Below are 15654 nucleotides of genomic sequence, written 5' to 3'. Positions count from 1 at the left end.
CTTTGCCAGTATTATAGCTTTATAATGTTTAGTAATAGTAGTTTTAAAATATATTTTATATCTGGCAAAGCAAAGGCTCTCCAGTACTCTTTTTGTAACCATTTTCCCCAGCTCTTCTTTCTTAAAATTAAATGTATTTATTAACAGGTAATATATTTACCTGGCTTAAAGCTCAAATTATAGAAAAGAGTGTACAGATAGAAATAACTGTTGCCAGTTTCTTGTGTATTCTTCCATAGATATTTTATGCATAAACTGGTAAATATGCAAATATAACTTTTCCTGTTTTTTTTTTTTAAATATATAAGTGGCAGCAAACTCTGCAGTCATATGTACTTTAATTTTTCACTTAATATTTTTTCTTGGAGGTGATTCCATTTCAGTACATAAAAGCTTCCCCATTCTTTTTTTTTTTTTTGAGGAAGTTTAGCCCTGAGCTAACATCTGCTGCCAATCTTCCTCTTTGCTGAGGAAGACTGGCCCTGAGCTAACATCTGTGCCCATCTTCCTCTCCTTTATATGTGGGACGCCTGCCACAGCATGGCTTGATAGGTGGTGCATAGGTCTGTGCCTGGGATCCAAACCGGCAAACCCAGGGCCACCAAAGCAGAACGCGCAAATTTAATCACTATGCCACCGCGCAGGCCTCTTCCTCATTCTTTTTTTAAGCCGCATAGTATACCGTTGAATGGATAATACAATTTATTGAACAATTTCCTATTGATATATATTTAAGTTGTTTCCATTTTCTTATGTAATAAAAATGAATAGAAAAGAATAACATTGTATATATGTTTTTTTACATAGATATAAGGATGTCTGTAGGACAAATTCCTAGAAGAGGAATTTCTGGATTAAAAGGCATGTGCACTCATAATTATTAAATATTGCCAAATTACTCTTCATGGAGACTGTACTAATATACAATACCATCAGTGATGTGTGAGAGTGCCTGTTTATCCATGCCCTATCAATGACATGTTTTCAAATTTTTTGATAGTTAACATTCTAGGGGATAAAATAACTTACTTTGCCTATTGTTTGATTTCACATTTCTTTTATTGTGAGTGATTTTTCTTTTTTTTTTTTGCATGAGGAAGATTGTCCCTGAGTTAACATCTGTGCCAATCTTCCTCTATTTTGTATGTGGGATGCCACCACAGCATGGCTTGATGAGCAGTATGTAGGTCCACACCTGAGATCTGAACCTGAGAATCCCAGGCCGCTGAAGTGGAGTGCACGAACTCAACCATTATGCTACTGGCCTGGTCCCATGATTTTTTTTTTTTTTTTGAGGAAGATTAGCCCTGAGCTAACATCTGCTGCTAATCCTCCTCTTTTTGCTGAGGAAAACTGGCCCTGAGCTAACATTCGTGCCCATCTTCCTCCACTTTATATGTGGGATGCCTGCTACAGTGTGGCTTGCCAAGCGGTACCATGTCCGTACCGGGGATCCGAACCTGTGAACCCTGGGCCACCGAAGGGGAACGTGTGCACTTAACCACTGCACCACCGGGCTGGCCCCTGTGATTTTTTTTAAAGCTCTTCTTGACTATTATTTTATTTCTGGAAGTTATCTTGGAATTTTAATATATAGCATTGATAACTAAGTGATAACATTGGTGAGTAATGATAATTCTGTTTTAGCACCTCTTGTTTCTGTTTCATGCCTTCCTTATTGAAGTGGCCTTAACTTCTAGAACAATATTAAATAATAATGGTGAAACCAGGCATCCTTTTTTTGTTACTGATTTTAATGGACCAATCTACAGTATTTCAATTTTAAGTAAGATATTGCTACTCATCATTATGTTAAGAGATTATCCTAGTCTTCCTAGAATTTTAAAGTTAAAAAAATCCAACAGAAATGGATATAGAATTTTAGCGAATGTTTTTCAGAATCTAGATTTGGGTGATTTATTTTTCTTATTGATGAACTGTATAATTTTAATGTATTTCCTAATGTCAAACCATCCTTACATTGCCAGAATAAACCCTGCTTGGCTATCATGGATGATTTTTTAATGTGCTTTGACCCAGTTTGTTAATGTTTTTTCAAATTTTTTCTGTCCGCATTTAAAAGTGAGACTGACTTGTTTTTTTGGTGTCCATTTGCTGTTCTTGACAGGTTTTGTTATCAGGGTTATGATGACCTCATAAAATGAACGGGGCAGCTTTTCCTCTTTGCTTTTTTGCCTAAATTCCTCTCTGCTCTCCTGGTCGGGGAAGAACAGAGCTGGCCCTTGTTCAGAGCTACTCCAGGACCCTGGTGCGCTCCAGCATGTTTTCGGCTCTCTTCTTGACTCTTAGTGGTGTTGTCTCTGGCATCGCTCTGCTTCTCCTTTGCTCTGACCTCCCAGCGTGCTCCCCTAGTATCTAAGCTCCAACCTGCGCTGGCCTCTGTGTGAACCCAGGGGAGGGGATTTCCTTGGCAGATGGAGGTCCTCCATGTGTCCCTCCCACTTCCTCCAGGAGTTCTCCCAGCTGCCGTCACTCGCTCTCTCCCGGGCGTCGGCCTCCAGCTCTCTGCTGCCCTCACCTGCCCTCTGGCCGCCCCATCTGTCCTTGTCCTGGCTTCCTGCAGCCTGAGGCCTTGAGAATGTGACTGACCTTCATAGGTGTCTTGTGCCGCAGCGAGGCAATGGCTTGTTTCAGCTGCCTCTGGAGAAGGGAGCGCCTGAATACACCCCCATGGCCTCGGCCCTTATGGGGGACACAAATCACATTTCTGCCAAAGGGCACCTCTGAGAAGGCCTCGTGTGGTCTGGCAGGACAGCTCTGCGAGCCTCAGAGTGGGGAAGAGGCCACGTTCAGTCTGGACCTTTGCCCGACATGAATATGGTGTCCCCAGAGACAGCCATGGCCCAACAGATGACTTACACCTCTCCGCCCCCCGACCCTCACGCTGCTTTCCTGTCCTTTTCTGCTACCTGAAACATCGGCTGTCAGCTGTGAATGACGCCAGATGGTGAGGCCTGAGCCTTGCAGTGAATTGTCCGACTCAGGCTGACCCTTTCCTTGCCATGTCCCCTGAAGCCGTCCAAGGTTGAGGTGATGGGGAGGAACTTTTGTAAGTATGTTGTTCATCACTATTTAATCTCAACTAGTGGTTAAGAATATAGCATCTAGAGTCAGGCAGATGTGGGTTTGGGTCCTGGGTACGTCACTTAGAAGTGTGTGACCTTGGACGAGTAACTTGACCTCTCTGAACCAACATTCTTCATCTTAAAATAGAAAAATAATAGATATACTTGTTAGGCTGTCGTGAGAGAAAAATGTATATAAAGCATTTGGCCCAATGCCTGTCCTAGTAAACGTCCTATAGATGTTAGTTAAGGTTCTTCTTTATCCTGATTAGTATTGAATCTTGCCTGAGGATCAAGGTAACTCCTTAGCTGACATTCAAGGCTCTCTACAACCAGTTTTCAAGCTGTCTTTCCAGCCTTATCTCTATGGCTCCATTGTACATGCTCTATTAATTAGCCAAATTTTCACCTCCTTGCTTTTATTCATGCTGTTCCCTTAAACTAATCTTCTCTCTTATCATCATGATGTGCTCAGAATCTTCCCAATTGTCAAGGCCTGAGTTAAATACCACCTAACCCAGGAGGCCTTCCTGGCTGCCCCGTTCAGAGGATCCCTCTGCCTCCTCCTGGAGTGTTACTGTTGTAACTCTGTTTCCATTCAAGAACCAGGAGATGAGATTGGCCCCTGAGAGGGAAATTTAACGTCGAAGTTCATGTGGCATGTGTCTTGAGTTTCTGTGGACATGGCCCTCCTGGAGAGTTGATCTCTGAGTGCGTCAGGACTTATAGGCACTGTTGGCTCCAGAATTTCTCCATCGGAGGGACTAGGGAGCAGTGGGGGGGGGGGGGGGGGGGCGGTGAAGGGAAAGCCAGAAGTCTTGGTTTGCCTCGCGAACAGACTGATTTCCCTCTCATTGTACGTTTATTAGGGATGGCTTACAGCATAAGGTGGATGGCATGGCTCCTGCTGTGGGGCCACAGATATTTCCTGATCTGCAAGTGAGCCAATGGAGTCCTGAGACCCGGCCAATAACTAAACCAGCTCTAACCTGAGCCATTCTTGGAAGTAAGAATGTAAAAAATAAGTGTGAAGAGGTCATATGGAGTTTGCCAAGAGACAGGCCAGAGTGTTACACCGTGTTGTCCCACAGCCACTTCTAGGTTTTTGTGAAAGGCCTGCTGTGCAGACGGGACTTTTGCCTGGGTTGGGTGGACTGGGCTGGCTAGTGTGGGTGAGAACTTGACATTCCTAGGAGCTGAGCTTCTAGTCAAAAGGGGGAGAATTGGGGCCTAGGGAGGAAAGGACCTTACTTCTCCAGGGACCTCTCAGGTCTGATGGGACCTTGGCCTGGATCTGCCTACCAAGAACCAGGGTCAGGAAGTCAGGCTAGGGCTAGAGGTGTACTCATCTCTGGGAAGTGGGTTGGGGGCTGTCCACAGGGATCCCAAGGATCTGGCCATGCTTTGAAACATGAAAGTGAGTGGGTGTGTGACTTGGTGTCTAGGCATCCTCGCCCTGGATCAAAGGGCTGGGTGAGGGAGGGGTACAGTGTGTGTGTGGGGGGGTGTTAGGGAATGACCCAGGCGTGACACAGAAGACCCAAGAGATGCTTGCTCCTTTAGACTGCTGTGTGAGGCAGCAAAGGATGAACCCAGCCCAGGGATGATGGAGTAACTGGCAGAGAGCCTTTTACAGCACAGCCCTGGTGAAGGCTCATTTTACTGCAGCCTAGGCCCCAGCATCCAACCCCAGTCCCTTGCCTGAATTTCTCTCCGAAAAGTTTGTTCCTCTCTTAGACCTTGAGGAATCATTAGTGCCATTTCCCAAATATTTCCACTTCTTCTCTCTTCCAGGCATGTGATAAGATTGCACTTCAGGGCACCCTTGCGACTGGCTGGAGCCAAAGAGACCATTTGTGGCCAAAGGGTTGTGAATGGAAGGGATATGCATCACTGCTGGACCAGAGCATCTCGTTGCTAATACAAGACCCTCCAGATCTCTCTTTCTGCCAGTGGTTTGGACAATGTACAAGATGATGATCCACCAGCCTGGCTTCCCAAGTCAGGAGATATGGAGCCGAGCCTCCAGCCATGGACAGGTGGTGTAAGAGGAAAGCAGACCTCTGTTGTTATAAACCACTTATTTCTCTCAATCCTGCCTCGCTGAAGATCCAGTCTCCTCTCTAGTCCCAGATTTTACTGTCCTACAATATTGGAAGACCTTCTTTTTTTTCTTTTTCAAGACTCTATGTCCTCTGATTTACTTCTGTCCTCCTCTGTCCTGCTCTTTATTTTCCTGGTTCCTATCCTTTGCACACATATCCCCGGGTCCCAGTGCTATCTTGTCATTGCTTAGCTCCATCCTTGGGGCCCCTGAAGTCCCCTGTTTGACCGTCAAGAAAGGTAGACTTCTCTCAGGCAAGACTGTAGAGGCTGGAGCAGGAGAAGGCAGAGGGTGTGTGGCAGCCAGATTCCAAGATGGCCCTGGATTCGTATAAGTCAGATCCCCACCCCATGGTCTTCACACCTTTGTGTAGTCCCCTCCTATTTGGCATCAGTGTAGGTCTGTGTGATCAATAGAATGTAGCAGAAGTGGTAGCATGTCGCTTCCAAGATTAGGTTATAAACGATTGCAGTTTCTATCTTGGTTCCTCTCTCTCTCGATAATTCAGTCTAGGGGAGGCTCTGTCATGAGATGCTATGGAGAGGTCCATATGACACAGAACGGAGGCCTCCTGCCAAGGGCCCTGGGAGCGAGCTTGCAAGTGGCTGCTCCAGACCCAATCAAGCCTCAGATGACTGCAGCCCTGGCTGACCCCTTGACTGTGACCTCACAGGAGACCCTGAGCTAGACCCACCTTGCTAAGCCACTCCAGAATTCTTGAGCCTATAATAAATGTTTGTTGTTTTAAGCTACTGAGTTTGGAATTGCTCATTCTGCAGCAATAAATAACTAATAGAGGGAGGTGCTGGGGAGATTGTGTTTGGGATGTCAAAGCCCATTATGATGATGGATCTCTGCTTGGACTAGGTTGTGTCCCTTGCTCTGGGTCAGATTTGGCTTTTCTGCATGGGTGCTGAGGGACCTCTCAGGACAGCACACAACCCAGAGAAGGAAGGGGCAGAAAATATGACACAGCTTGGTGTCTATCCCTTAGAAATATCTCTTGACCCAGTCCCAAGAGACTCGTTCAAGCCTGTCTTGTGAGGAACAGGGAGTTCTAAGTAAACATTGAAGCCATTTTACAAAGAATGTAAAACATTAGTGCACCTGCCACGTTCCTTTAGGATACCTTTGCTGGGTGTGACATGCAGAGAGCTGGTGTGACACTGTGAGGATGCCAGCATAGCTGTGGTGGTGCCGGGTGCAAGGAGCAGCAGCAGAAACCAGAGCCATGAAGAGTAGTGGATGCCCCAGGGATAGGCGAGCCAAGATACCCCCTGGGGGGCACACCCATAGGAGTGAGGGCCTGTTATTGACGGGGAGCAATAAGCTGGGGAAGGGAGAAGTACCACTGTTGAAGCAGCTTCACTCCTGGTTGGGGACGTTTGGGGTCCAACAATAGCAACAACAAATACTGTTCTTCTACTTATTAAGTACTTGCTATGTCTGACTTCAAAGTAAATAGTTCACGTACATTATATTAGTCAAGCTTTGAAATAATCTATAAGGTGAATATTATTATTCCCATTTTACAGATGAAGAGACTGACATTACATAACTTGCTTCCTCCAAAAGTCAAAGCAGGGGCCACATGGGCAGTCACCTTCTACTCTGAAAGGCACAGTCCTCTGGTCGCCCCATCCGACCTGGTGAACCCAACTCTGTTTTTTTTTTTTTTTGAGGAAGATTAGCCCTGAGCTAAATACTGCCAGTCCTCCTCTTTTTGCTGAGGAAGACTGGCCCTGAGCTAACATCCGTGCCCATCTTCCTCTACTTTCTATGTGGGACGCCTACCACAGCATGGCTTGCCAAGCAGTGCCATGGCCGCACCTGGGATCTGAACCGGTGAACCCCAGGCCACTGAAGCAGAATGTGGGAACTTAACCCCTGTGCCACCAGGCTGACCCCGGAGGACCCAACTCTGGTTGTGTTCTAGGCATATGTAAGTCTGACCCCTTTGAGAGACCGGGTTCCCTAGAAGAGGGTCCATACCACAGCCCAGCCTAAGGCTCTTGGCTGCTCTTGACCTGCTTTTATCCACGGAGTCAGCAAAATGTGTGGATAACTTCTAACAGCCATTGGCAGGGTTCATTTGTGATGAGGTATGAACCCTCTGCACTTAAGCTTACACAGACCGGTGCAGGAGGAAACAGGAGTCAACTCCCTGAAAGCAATTTACTTACAACGAATGAGGACTCTGTTGCTTCACGACTGAGTTCTAGGCAATTGCAAAGCAGCGATGGGGAACAGCAGTGTGAATATGCTTAACACGACTGAGCTGGGTGCTGAAAAATGGTTAAGCTGGTAAATTTTATATATGTTCTACTACAACTAAAAATTTAAAAAAAGGAGATGTGGGGAATTATCATCACTAATAATGTCAATGGGATCTGATCGAAGGAAGTGACTGGTCTAGTGAGGGTTACTGTGGGTCTGCGCGGGATTGATGCTGGGTCATCAAGATAGAGAAGTGGGTGAACAGGTGACACACTGGAGGTCATGGCAGGGAAGACCAGATAAGACCAGCACAGAAACTCTACCTGGAGCCCGTACTGGGGAGGAGGCATGGGCAGTTAGTCACAGACCGCCAACGTGGCCGTGGCTACCGTACTTTAGTCACAATCATGTATGTGTGTATAAACATGTATACACACACACACACATATACACATTATACACATAATGTAATATAGATTACATTATGTAATATAAGTCATATAATATAGGTACGTATATACATATATTAGTGTATTATATAGTAATGTGCCGTATAATGACATTTCAGTCAACGACGGACTGCGTATATGAGGGTGGTCCCATAGCCCAGGTGGGTAGTAGGCTACACCATCTAGGTTAGTGTAAGTACACTCTGTGATGTTTGCACAATGACGAAATCTCCCCACAATGCATTTCTCAGACCATATCCCCGTTGTTAACTGACACGTGACCGTAATTAATAAACTGTAATACATGATTAATAACATAAGATGGGTTCAGGTCTTTCAAATGATCCTTTTGCCACCTTTACAAAGTACTGGGTCACAGAGTCCTTTCAGGTTTGCTCAGGAGGAAGACCTGCACGGGCGGACCCTGTAGTCATCATCGCAGGGCTGAGTGGCGGTCCCAGATGGACTGCCCTGTCCCTGTCCGCCTGGGCCACCTGTTAGACTGCAGCAGAGCCCGCAAAGCCAGCAAGGCAGAAACAGCCCGTGTTCCTGATCATCTAGTGGGAAGATCCGGACTCTCATCTGTTCCTGCAGGCTCCCTGGGAGGTGGGACCCTGACCAGGCTCTGAGAGAGAAGCCCTGTGGGTGATGGGGCAAGTGACAAATCTGGGTCCAGACTTGGGAATTTTGGCTTCTTTTGAAAGGTACGAGCCTCGGGTACTGGGTGTGGGGCGGTTGGGAGGGGAGCTGTGGCTCCTGTTTCTTGCTCGCTGAGAAACGGAAGTCCTTTGGAGAAACAGGGCTTGACAGAGAGGTGTGAAACTGGAGCGCCATCTGACTCCCAGACCTCTGTGCTCTCTACTCTTTTCTAAGGCTCTGGGATTCTATTTAAGATTATCTTTCCTGCCTAGCCAGCTTTCCCCCGGGACCAGGACCCCCTTCCTTTGACCAGTCCACCCCTAGCACAGGATTTCAGAGTGACTCCACACCCCCTTCATTCCTCTCTTGGCTCAGTCCACAGCTGTCGCTTACCCTAGACTGTACTCCCTATGAGGGCAGACACCACGTCTTACTCATCTTTGGAGTTTCTGTAGCTTCTCCTTCCCTCCGTCTCTCTGCGTGCCTCATGTACAGATACAACAGAGGATCCTAGCGACCGTTTGTTAAACCCCTGTCCCCAGATGCTCCTCTTGGCAGTACTCTCTTCTCCTCTTCGCCCTACAAACCCATTGCTGAGGATTTATAACTTTGCGCTGTCAGCTGGAGTTCTTAAACTGCAGTTTATCTTAGTCCGTGGTCTCTGAATTCTTGCTTGGTTTCTCTCTCTCTGGAAATGTCCCAGATAAATCACAGCCAATCATATCTGTGCTCCACCTCGCCCCAGAATAGCTAGCATGAGGGCAGAGTTAGAAGGGCCTTGGAAGAGCATCTAGGGAGCCGTTGTATTATAGATGGGGAAACAAAACCCCTGAGAGGAGAAGGGACTTGCCCAAGGTCACGGTTTTGAGTCAGAGCCGGAAGCCAGCTCTCCTGTCTCCCAGGGCCTGCAGGGCTTGGAACGCTGGCCTGGTGTCTTCCTTCTTCATGCTGCCTGAAATTTTGAAAGGGGCTCTCTCTGGCCATCACCTTTCAGGCATCACGTCTGGAGAGGCAGGTTGATAGCTCCGCCAGGCTGAGAGCATCTGCTCTAGGGGAGGATGAGTGCTCAGGGCCCCAGAGAAAGGAGCTGGCTCAACAGAGTGGAGAAAATTCTTGACATTCTATGCAATGAATTCTCCTGTCAAATAGTAGTTTGACAATGAACCCAATGAACACATAGCATCTTGCTGGAATTCACCCTGAACGTGAACTTGGTAAAGTTTTCACGGCCATTGGAACTCCCTGCCTACCCCATCTGTCTTCTGACAGAAGGACTATTTTGTTTTTGTGGCCTCGTGGTAATGTTTTTCTCATCAGCAGAGGCTGATTCCTGCCTGGGTCCTGACCAAGGCCACTGGCTGCACGCCATCCTGAGTTCTGGAGGGGAGAACGCGGTAACACTGCTCTACAGAGCACTTTTCCAGGCGCTGTTCACTTGATCCCCAGTGAAGCCCTGGAGGACAGGCAGGGAAGTCCTTATTATTATTAGTCCCTTGTTTATAGAAGACACTATGGCCCAGAGAGGGTGAATGATTAACCCAAGACCACACAGCTAGTGAGTTACCGAGATTGGGGAAACAATGTTCAAATTCCAGCTTTATTTTCTGTGAAGATCATTTGAATCCTAGGGTCCCCTACTCACTAGTTCTGGGATCTTGAGCATTACTGAACCACTCCGCCTCACTTTTAAAATGAAGAATTTGGCGCATCCCTCCTTGTGTTTTTGGGAGATTAAATGAGCCAATATATGTAAAGTACTTAACCAAGTGCCTGGCAGTCAGTAAGCGCTAAGCAATGTTAGAAATTGTTGTTGTTATTAATATCAAGTCTGGCTCTGCTCTGAGACAGGGCGAGTCTCCTCTGAGCTCAGATGGGGCTCCCTCCAGGCAGAAGTCATAACACTGCAAAATCCTTAGAGATGATATAGTTGGTCCACTCATTTTATTTCATTATCATTTAAAAATCTGACATTTGAAGATAATCATATATAGTTACTCATGTGACACATAATAATTAGGCACTCAAGATCAGTGGTTCGCATAAATGGTTGAAATCAGTATTATGTTTATGTAGCCAAATAAAATTTTTAGGTTTTCCTCTCTTTTTGTTATTCTTTGGTGTCAATAATAGACATCCATGTCATCGCATTTCTCCATTACATGCACCATTTAATCTCGATCGTACACACCGCCAATGACTTGTATCAAGAGACGAAAATAGCAAAAAACAGTATTACTCATAATATTCGGGAAGTGGGGGAGGTGAAATGGAGGAAATCTTAGGGTCTTTTTTTATCTTGTAAAGCAGCCAGTCAGTTGATACTGTCTAAGATTAAAGCGTGTTAAAAAAATTATTCGTTTCTGAATATTTTTTTGTAATATGTTTTCTTAACCTTAGAGGGATCTTTGAGAAATAATATCTCTCGTGGAGAATAAATAAAGCTGTGCAATTCCATTAGCTTTGCTATCGTGCCTTTGTCTTTTGTTAAATTCAAGGAAAACTAAATGTTACACCTTTTAGTAAGTAGCATGTAAAGTATGATCATTTTTTAATTAACTATTTCTCGATATTCTTCCCTCCATCCATCCATCCACTCTCCCTTCTTAGCTACCTGCCTACCTAGCCGTTTCTCTGTATATGTAGAGAAATATGATGTTCATGTGCAATGATGCTCTCTTGTGTTACTCATGATTATTTTGAGGTGGTGGGATTTTGAAAATTGTTAAATATCTTCTTTGTGCTCTTCAACATTGTTTGAATTGTTTATAATAAGCATGTACCATTTTTATAAAAATAAAGCATTATCTTAAAAAAGAGAGGGAGACAATATTGCTGGATTTCCCCAACATTTGGAATTTCCTTGCTCTTGCCACCCTCCCCCACCCCATATACTCCAGACCCGAGGCTTTCAGGCTCGTCCAATATCCATGATGGTCCCACTCCAGGTTCCTCTTCCCAGAGCTCACATCAGGGGTGCTTAGTGCCGGAGAACTTGAGTTCTTTGTAAAGAGGCTGTGAATGGCTTGGGAGAGAGGCAGATAACTGAGGGAAGATGCCCAAGGATAGGGAAACAGGAAAAGGGCTCTGAGTCCTTGGCAATTGCTTGTCTCACATATGAGGGGACCAAGCCTAGAGGGGAAGAGTGACTTGTTCAGAGTCAGCCAGCCTGTCACATGCATCCAAGGCAATCAATTGACCTTTCAAAGCTGATCAAACTTTTTCTCTGATCCCTAAGAGTAGGGAGAGGTGGTGGGGCCTCGGTCCTTATTCTTGGTTGGAAAATGGAGAAGGAAAGGGAACGTCAGAGTGTGGGAGAAGCATTGGGGCCACAATCTCTCCATCTCCAGCAGCTTGTTCTATTTTCCTATTAGGTCTGCCAGAATTAGCATCTGTGGGACCTGCAAGATCCTCTGGAGGCATCTACAGCAGCCACGATGTTGAATGTTTAGAATCCAGAGGAAAGGGGTCCTGGGCAGATATTATGTCTGGATTTGAGCGAAGAAGATTCAGAAGACTCTGGCAACCAATTATTGTCTTCTCTATTCCCACCAGGGGATGTGGTCCATGTTTATTTACATCCTCACAGTATTTCACATTTCTTTGGGGATGGGGTGGTGGTAGGGCTGTAGAGGGGGTTCTTTCACAACTCTTGAGGAGGGCAGCCCCTGTCCAACTCCAGGATATTGTCAGCACCTCCACCGGTGGACAGCTCCACAGCAACCACCAGAATCTTCTCCCCTCTCACATGGGCCACTGGGCCACTGTTCTATGTGTTCTATGAATGATGGTTTGTCTTTCTCTTGTTATTTCTCCTTTCTTTCTTAAAAAATTTACTTTGTTGTAAGGGAGCTTCAATTCAAGAGGTTTTATTCTTTAAGATACATAAGACAATGTATAAAAAGGAACATCAAATTAGTCTGAATAGAGAATTCTTTTGGCTAAATAACTGAGTGATCGAGTTAGAAACAGCTCAGGGATGTGTGTGTCATAGCTCAGGAATCTTCTATAACAGGATTTTCAGTTCCAAACCAGCATCAAGGACACATCATCTTACAAAAATTGTTTTGGGCTACTTCCCAGTATTAATGCAATATGGGAGAGGTTAGTTGGACACTGAAATCTTAGAATTTCAGGAATTTTTAATGTTTTAAGGCTAAAGTTCAGAATATTTGAAATCTGGGCTGTCCCTCCAAATCCAGAGTTTTGATTATTATACCCATAACCGGCAGTCTGGAATGACTCAGGTAAAAGAGAGAAGTCTAACTGGAAATGGGGTCCCAGAATTGTCAACACTCTGGGAACTAAAATTCTTCAGGGTGCATAGAGATTTTCCTGCTACGAGCGAGCAGGAAGCTTTGAAAAAGTGTGACTCTATCTACTACTTTGCTTAAGAGAGGTGGAGCACTGCCATTGACCACCATAAGAAGGTGTGTGGCCAGCTCAGGTGCTGGCAGGAGAGGCTGAGTGGCTTCCATTAAGTTCCTTATAAAGCAGCCTTTATCTGGGAAGACACCTTGGTCCAGAGTCTGGTTCCCAGCCTCTCAGGCTTGGAAATGCAATTTTGTCCATACTGAGAGTGGCACCATCTTGCTCAGAACAGGGTTTTGCAGTCCAAGCTCACAAGAGCTTGCTGGGTAAATTACTTGACAGGTGTTCATTGGCAATGAGAAAACAGAAGTCCTGGGGACTGGAATTTGCTGCTTCTAGTCAGTCTCCCCTCTTTTTCTATAGAAAACCCATGGGAAGCCAGGTTGTAATCAGAAGTTTGCTTGGGGAGCTTGGAATCAGAATAAGGGGAGACAGTTTTATGATGGTGGAGTTTGATGGCCACAGGTTCTGATCAGCCCATTCCCTTGATGTCCAGGATAGGGGAAGACCTGCCACTGAAGCTGGATAGGTTAAGGTCTTGCGTCAAGGAACCGACCCCCTTTGTTTGGGTCCCTCCAAAAGCAAACCCTGAAATAAGGATTTGAGTGCAAGTAGTTTGTTTGGGACATGGTCCCAGGAAACAGTGGTAGCAGAGTGAGGCAGCGAGACAGGGAAGGGAGGAAGAACAGGTATGTTGTCCCACGAATTACTATTGTGGGCAAGAGGAACTTAATCTCACTGGGGACTCTGAGAGACAGTGCACAATGTGCATCTCACTGTTAGAACCACCCTAGGTGCAATTGATCTGGGCTCCTTATCCATCAACTCTAGCAAGTAATTGGCTGAGTGATGCTCCTGACCACGGGGTCAGTTGGGGTGCTTAATTTGCTGACATATCCAGCCTACTGAGTTTGTAGACAGAATGAGCTCTGGTGGCCAGGGACAGTGTTCAGATCAAGAGACACAGGTGTGGTAGTTAGAAGACAGTCTGGTAGTCACCGAAACGGACACTACTGAGGAGATATAAGTGGGAGCACAGGTAGCATATGCTACACTCTCTGCCCATCCTCACATTGCGGCCACTTGTGAGCTGGGCACTATCTCTGCTTCCTTTCATGCTCATCCTTTTTTTCAAATTGAGGTCACATCAGTTTATCACATTAAATAAATTTCAGGTGTACGTCATTATATTTCAACTTCTATATAGACTGCATTATGCTCACCACCAAAAGTCTAGTTTCCATCCATCACCATACAAATGCGCCCCTTTATCCCTTTCACCCTACCCCCACCCGCTTCCCCTCTCATAACCACTAATCTGTTCTCTATATCTATGTGTTTGTTTTTCTATCTTCTACATGAGTGAAATCATATGATATTTATCTTTCTCCATCTGACCCGTTTCACTTAATGCTCAGCCTCTTTAACTGTACTTGTATTACTGACTAATACCCTTTATGGTCAACCCATTCTCTTTGTTTTTAAAATAACCTTGTTAAGCCTAACCAATTAGATTTTTATCTTCCTACTCCTGACCCCATAAATAGTCTATGATTATTGCTTTTCACATGTTTCTAGTTTTATTTGGAATATGGGTATTTTAACAGTTTAATTCTTAGAATTTTGGGAGTGCCTTGCTTATGACTGTATGTACTGCTTCCAGGAAGAGGGAATGGGAAGGAGGAGAAACACATTGGTAATTAGAAAAGGAGGAACATTTAGAAACAGAGTATTTGATATATTCTCATTTTTTTTTTATGAAACTTGACTGCTCATTCTTGAGTTCATCTGGAAGAGAAAAGACGCAAGCCCAGCCAAGAACATTTTGAAAAAGGACAATGGTGAAGAAGTTGCCCTATCAAATATCAAAATATACTATAAAGCTACAGTGATTAAAACATTGTGGTTTTGGCACAGGAATAGACAAATAATTCAATGGAACAGAATAGAGTCCAGAAACAGAGTCGTGGATGTGCGGGAATTCAGTATATGATGACTATGGTATTTCAAATGAGAGGATAAAGGGAGGGGAATAAGGGTGAATTATGTCATAAGTGGCGTTATTAGATATCCGTTGGGAAAAGAATTAAGTTAGATTCCTATCCCATATATATACAAAAACAAAATTCAAATGTGGAAGTCATACTAAAGAACAAAGCAGAAACATTTTAAAACAAAATATATGAGAGCATTTTTTAAAATCTTGGGGTGGGTAAGACCATTCTAAGTAAGACACAAAAACTTAGAAGCCTTACTAAGGAAGAGGCGGGCAGATTTGACTACATGATATTAAAAACTTTTGTGTAAGCTAAGACACCGTAAACAAGTTACAAACGCGAAAGAAACTCTCTGGATGTCTGTCCCCCTCGTTTTGGTTTCTGTCTTTCTCTCTCTGACCCTCCTCTTTCCAGTCCCTGTCCGCCCTTCTGAGTCTCGGCTCTCCCCTCTCAGTCTCTGATCCTTCCTCTTTCAGTCTTCTCCCATCATGTCTCTGAGGTTGTCTCACAGTCTGAAAAGCCCGCGAGTCCCAGGCAGACAGAGCAAATTCACACATGGACTGAGGAGGCAACAAGAAAAAACAAGTAGAGTTGGGGGCAATGATTTGCAATATTTACATAGCAAAATAGCAAGATCCATAAAACATATATAACAACTATTAAAAAAATCTTTAAAAAGGCAAAACCACTATTAGAAAATCGGATAAAGGAAAGACAGGCAATTCGAAGACGGTGAAATGTAAGTGGTTTGCTGGGTGCTCTGACATCACTGATCCCTCCTTCAGGGCAGGGCG

The 15654-nt window shown here is 44.9% G+C and overlaps 1 pseudogene; it reads left to right on the top strand.

The window, feature by feature from the left end:
- LOC124252221 (60S ribosomal protein L17-like) overlaps positions 1-9934 on the top strand; it is a 31781-nt pseudogene extending 21847 nt beyond the window's left edge.
- Positions 9935-15654: the final 5720 nt, after the last annotated feature.

This window comes from Equus quagga, chromosome 14 (genome assembly GCF_021613505.1).
Source record: "Equus quagga isolate Etosha38 chromosome 14, UCLA_HA_Equagga_1.0, whole genome shotgun sequence".
Lineage (NCBI taxonomy): Eukaryota > Metazoa > Chordata > Mammalia > Perissodactyla > Equidae > Equus > Equus quagga.
Note: the sequence above shows the minus strand (reverse complement) of the source record. Positions and strands in the feature narration are given on the sequence as shown.